Here is a 6,154-nt window from a genome sequence, read left to right as displayed (position 1 = left end):
GGGACCCTTTGGGACTGTGACAAGGAGTGGCACTTTGGTGACTTCTGCGGTGCTTTTTTGTGAACATCTGGATCTGCCTCCCGGGAGCCTTTTGGCCATGGAGACCAGCTGCTGGGTCTTTGCCACATCAGAGTCCGTTTGGAGAGACTGGAGGAGATGCGGATGAAGAGACAGGGCTGCGGAGCTGGCGCTGAGCGCCGGGACGGACAAGCTTCACAGTGTCTTGGTTGAATGAGCAGGTCTCCTTGGACTAATCCTTGCTCATCCATGCAGACTGGACACTTGCGGAGAGTTGGTGGGCGGCTGAGAGTGGTGCCGGCTCTCTTGGTTGCTTTGTTGGGTCTGCTCCTGTCTCTGGCCATGCTCTCCCCACCCCAGCAGACCATGGCGTGGAACACCGCAGAGGCCACCACAGTGTATATGTTTTTGTTTTTTGTTGTTTTTTTTTACTTTTGTGGCTGTGTGTAGAAATGGCTGGTTGCATCAGCTCTGCAGGATTAGGTCTCTGCTTTTTGCAGATGATGTGGTCCTTATGGCTTCATCTGGACAGGATCTTCAGCTCTCACTGGATCGGTTTTCAGCCGAGTGTGAAGCGACTGGGATGAGAATCAGCACCTCCAAGTCCGAGTCCATGGTTCTCGCCCGGAAAAGGGTGGAGTGCCATCTCCGGGTTGAGGAGGAGACCCTGCCCCAAGTGGAGGAGTTCAAGTACCTCGGGGTCTTGTTCACGAGTGAGGGAAGAGTGGATCGTGAGATCGACAGGCGGATCGGTGCGGCGTCTTCAGTAATGCGGACGCTGTATCGATCCGTTGTGGTGAAGAAGGAGCTGAGCCGGAAGGCAAAGCTCTCAATTTACGTTCCCATCCTCACCTATGGTCATGAGCTTTGGGTTATGACCGAAAGGACAAGATCACGGGTACAAGCGGCCAAAATCTCCCTTAGAGATAGGGTGAGAAGCTCTGCCATCCGGGGGAGCTCAAAGTAAAGCCGCTGCTCCTCCACATCGAGAGGAGCCAGATGAGGTGGTTCGGGCATCTGGTCAGCCACCCGAACGCCTCTCTAGGGAGGTGTTTAGGGCACGTCCGACCGGTAGGAGGCCACGGGGAAGACCCAGTACACATTGGGAAGACTATGTCTCCCGGCTGGCCTGGGAACGCCTCTGGATCCTCCGGGAAGAGCTGGACAAAGTGGCTGAGGAGAGGGAAGTCTGGGCTTCCCTGCTTAGGCTGCTGCCCCCGTGACCCGACCTCGGATAAGCGGAAGAAGATGGATGGATGGATGGATCAGCTCTGCTTTTTTAATGTATTTGATGTCCTTTGTTTTCTTAGAAGGTTCTATGATGTATATATATAATTCTCCGGGAATAGCTTACATTTAATTGGACATTTTTATTTTTTCGGACTATAATGTGCAATAATGTTATATGTGTATGTCTATATATATATGCATATGTATGGATATGCATGTGTGTGGATATATACATATATATAGATACATATCTTGTTTTTTATCTTTTTTAAATCTTTTTTTACTATTTATATTACTAAATTATTGTGTATGCACCTTAGGGGATCTGCTCCAATTTCGTTGTTCTTTGAACCTGTTCACTGTAATAATGACAATAAAACTCTATTCTATTTAATTGAGAGTAACTGTAGCTTAGCTTAATACATTTTCCAGGTAGCTTGCCCATCGTTCATTTGCAATGTATCATAGCAACATGTATGAAGTTTGCATGAAAAAAAAACTGTGTAAAAATCAGTTAAGTATTGAGAAAGTTAGGAAGTTATGATGGAATTGAATGTGCTGACACTTCTTCGATCCTGTCACTAGATGGAGATGTTGACCGGTTTAAGATGGCGGCCCTCTGGCTCGTCAGCAGAGGTCGATGCGGTAAACTCTGTGAAAATATCTATGCGCACAACAACCAGCTACCGTTTTGCACTTCCGGGAAGAATTCACGTGACTGAATAAAAGCAAGCACGGGAAATAGTGTGCGTTCGTGTGTCTCCCCCTAATGTTGAACCCATTCCTCCGCCCGTGACTTGTGACAGTTGAATTTACTGCGACATTGCAACATGGATTTACGCTAACCGGGTACTTCAAAGCACACAAAACGTTGTCCCTTTTGTGACGTCGTGACCTTGTTATTAGTTAATATTACAAAAGGCTTAGTAACTTACATACCGCTGCGATGGCCGAGTGGTTAAGGCGTTGGACTTGAAATCCAATGGGATCTTCCCGCGCAGGTTCGAACCCTGCTCGCAGCGTATACTTTTATTAATGATTATTGCAAAGATTTTACATTTAAAAAATTATATTTAACTTCTCTTGATTTTGTGTTTTTAATGTTCAGTTTATTTACCTTAAATATGTTTGTTCTGAATTATTCTAATTATGAGTGTGTTACTTCAACTTTAACAACATGTATTGTTTCAGTTTTTAATGTTATGTTTAGCTTATAAAATTAGGGTCATTATTTTCAGGGGTCCATCGTTTTTAAATTGTATATTTTAAAGAGTTAAAGCTCTGTTTATTGTCATAGTGTGTGCTGAGTAAATGCAAGTTGTCTTTATAGGGGCTTACTGTGAATTAAGGGTGTGTGTGTAAGTGTGTGTGTGTGTGTGTGTGTGTAAGGGGGAAAGGTTATGACACTCACTTGTTCAGTCAAGTTAGAGACAATCTTTGAGAGAAAAGCAATGGAAAGTTTGAAGCGCTGCTGAGTCAGTAAGGAGAGGCCAACTTCACACATGTTACTCACAGACGCTTCATTATATAATGTCAGCTCTTTTATGGGGTAGACTGTCGCCATGGTAACGGCTCATTTCACACTGAAAACATTTTTCCACAACATGTCGACTTTAGTGTCCTAACGTATCTTGTAAGACTTACAGCAAGTCTCCAAACATTTTTCTCTCGTAATAGTACAACTTTATTCTTATAACATTATGAAACTTTTCTCATAATAGTACGTATGTATTTATTTGATCATATGGTTGAACTGGGTCCCCTTTAGTAGGAAACGACTCAACAACACATACACAGGGCACCTCAAAACAAAAGTATCATGGATGGAAAAAAAATAAAAATAATAGTCAGTGTCTATCTGTAATTAACAATATATCAATAATACATGTCAGTGCTTAACTGTAAACAACAATATATCAATAATAAATGTCAGTGTCTCTCTGTAAATAATAATATATCAAGAATAAATGTCAGTGTTTATCTGTAAATAACAATATATAAATAATATATGTCATTGTTTATCTGTAGACAATATATCAATAATAAATGTCAGTGTTAATCTGTAAATAACAATACATCAATAATAAATGTCAGTATTTATCTGCAAATAACAATATATCAATAATAAATGTCAGTGTTTATCTGTAAATAACAATATATCAATAATAAATGTCAGTGTTTATCTGTGAATAACACTATATCAATAATAAATGTCAGTGTTTATCTGTAAATAACAATATATCAATAAAAAATGTCAGTGTTTATCTGTAAATAACAATATATCAATAATAAATGTCAGTATTTATCTGTAAATAACAATATATCAATAATAAATGTCAGTATTTATCTGTAAATAACAATATATCAATAATAAATGTCAGTGTTTATCTGTAAATAACAATATATCAATAATAAATGTCAGTGTTTATCTGTGAATAACACTATATCAATAATAAATGTCAGTGTTTATCTGTAAATAACAATATATAAATAATAAATGTCAGTGTTTATCTGTAAATAACAATATATAAATAATAAATGTCAGTGTTTATTTGTGAATAACAATATATAAATAATAAACGTCAGTGTTTATCTGTAAATATCAATATATCAATAATAAATGTTAGTGTTTATCTGTAAATAACAATATATCAATAATAAATGTCAGTGTTTATTTGTGAATAACAATATATCAACAATATATGTCAGTGTTTATCTGTGAATAACAATATATAAATAATACATATCAGTGTTTATCTGTAAATAACAATATATCAATGATACATGCCAGTGTTTATCTGTGCATAACAATATATAAATAATAAATGTCATTGTTTATCTGTAAATAACAATATATCAATGATAAATGTCAGTGTTTATCTGTAAATCACAATATATCAATAATAAATGTCAGTGTTTATCTGTAAATAACAATATATCAAGAATCAATGTCAGTGTTTATCTGTAAATAACAACATATAAATAATAAATGTCATTGATTATCTGTAAATAACAATATATCAATGATAAATGTCAGTATTTATCTGTAAATAACAATATATCAATAATACATGTCCGTGTTTATCTGTAAATAACAACATATCAATAATACATGTCAGTGTTTATCTGTAAATAATATATCAATAATAAACGTCAGTGTTTATCTGTAAATAACAATATATCAATAATAAATGTCAGTGTTTATTTGTGAATAACAATGTAGCAACAATATATGTCAGTGTTTATCTGTGAATAACAATATATAAATAATACATATCAGTGTTTATCTGTAAATAACAATATATCAATGATACATGCCAGTGTTTATCTGTGCATAACAATATATAAATAATAAATGTCATTGTTTATCTGTAAATAACAATATATCAATGATAAATGTCAGTGTTTATCTGTAAATCACAATATATCAATAATAAATGTCAGTGTTTATCTGTAAATAACAATATATCAAGAATCAATGTCAGTGTTTATCTGTAAATAACAACATATAAATAATAAATGTCATTGATTATCTGTAAATAACAATATATCAATGATAAATGTCAGTATTTATCTGTAAATAACAATATATCAATAATACATGTCCGTGTTTATCTGTAAATAACAATATATCAATAATAAATGTCAGTGTTTATCTGTGAATAACACTATATCAATAATAAATGTCAGTGTTTATTTGTAAATAACAATATATAAATAATAAACGTCAGTGTTTATCTGTAAATAACAATATACAAATAAAAAATGTCAGTCTGTATCTGTAAATAACAATACATAAATAATAAATGTCATGTTTATCTGTAAATAACAATATATCAATAATGAATGTCAGTGTTTATCTGTAAATAACAATATATCAATAATAAATGTCAGTGTTTATCTGTAAATAACAATATATCAATAATAATTGTCAGTGTTATTCATTCATTTTTTCATTTATTTCAGGCAATGACATAAAAAAATACAAGGTAGACAATACATAATAATATAAATTAACATAATGCAAAAGGTAATGTACAGTATGTAAGCATGATTGTCCAGTTTTGCCTGAAAGGGAGTGGGAAGAAGATAACTTATTTCCATTCAGTTATTAATACATTGAGTTTCACTGTTACTTTGTTTAAGAATTATACAAATGTGGTATCATAGTGGCATTACCACAGGTAACAGTAATTATTACACTGCATCAACAATTTGTATCAACAATGTAGGAAGAATGAATATACCAACAATGGTAATAGACATCATAGCAATAATGGTAATAGACAACATAGCAATAATGGTAAGGAAATATTGAGCACATGTTAACACTTTGAGACAAGAGTACAACAGCAGGTCAAATTAAAGACCCTCATCTCTATATTTGAACCAGACCCGATGTTTGTATAATAGTTTAAATCGATTAATAGTTTGGTATTGCTTGTGTTGTAAGTCCAGTTTGTTCCATAGTTTTACTCCGCATATAGACACACAAAAACGTTTACGAGTGGTTTGAACTCTCGGCAATAAGAAATATCCAAAGCCTCTCAAGTTATGAGCCTGCACTCGTCTTATAGAAAAACGTTGTAGATTAGGCGGCAATAATTTGCTAAATGCTTTATATAAGATTATTAAATAAGATTATTAATGTATTATGTTTAACAGGGTCATCAAATTTGAGCAACTTTGATTGCATAAACAGATTATGAGTATGTTCTAAAAAAATAACGTTGTGAATGATCCGCACTGCTCTTTACTGTAATATGATCAGAGGATTAATTGTATATGGTAAGTATTCCCCCATACTTCAACACAATATGTAAGGTATGGGAGTACCAAGGTGCAGTATAGCGTACGGAGTGCATTTTCATTGAGGTATAGTTTTGCTTTGTTTATAATTGAGAGG

The 6,154-nt window shown here is 34.4% G+C and overlaps 1 non-coding gene across 1 annotated transcript; it reads left to right on the top strand.

Annotated features, from left to right (window-relative positions):
• The first annotated feature begins 2,188 nt into the window (after positions 1–2,188).
• On the top strand, positions 2,189–2,270 carry trnas-uga (transfer RNA serine (anticodon UGA)). Its single transcript has one exon. It is a non-coding gene; the product is annotated as a tRNA-Ser (tRNA).
• Positions 2,271–6,154: the final 3,884 nt, after the last annotated feature.

Source organism: Entelurus aequoreus, linkage group LG12 (assembly GCF_033978785.1).
Source record: "Entelurus aequoreus isolate RoL-2023_Sb linkage group LG12, RoL_Eaeq_v1.1, whole genome shotgun sequence".
Lineage (NCBI taxonomy): Eukaryota > Metazoa > Chordata > Actinopteri > Syngnathiformes > Syngnathidae > Entelurus > Entelurus aequoreus.
This window is presented reverse-complemented; position numbering and strand designations above follow the sequence as displayed.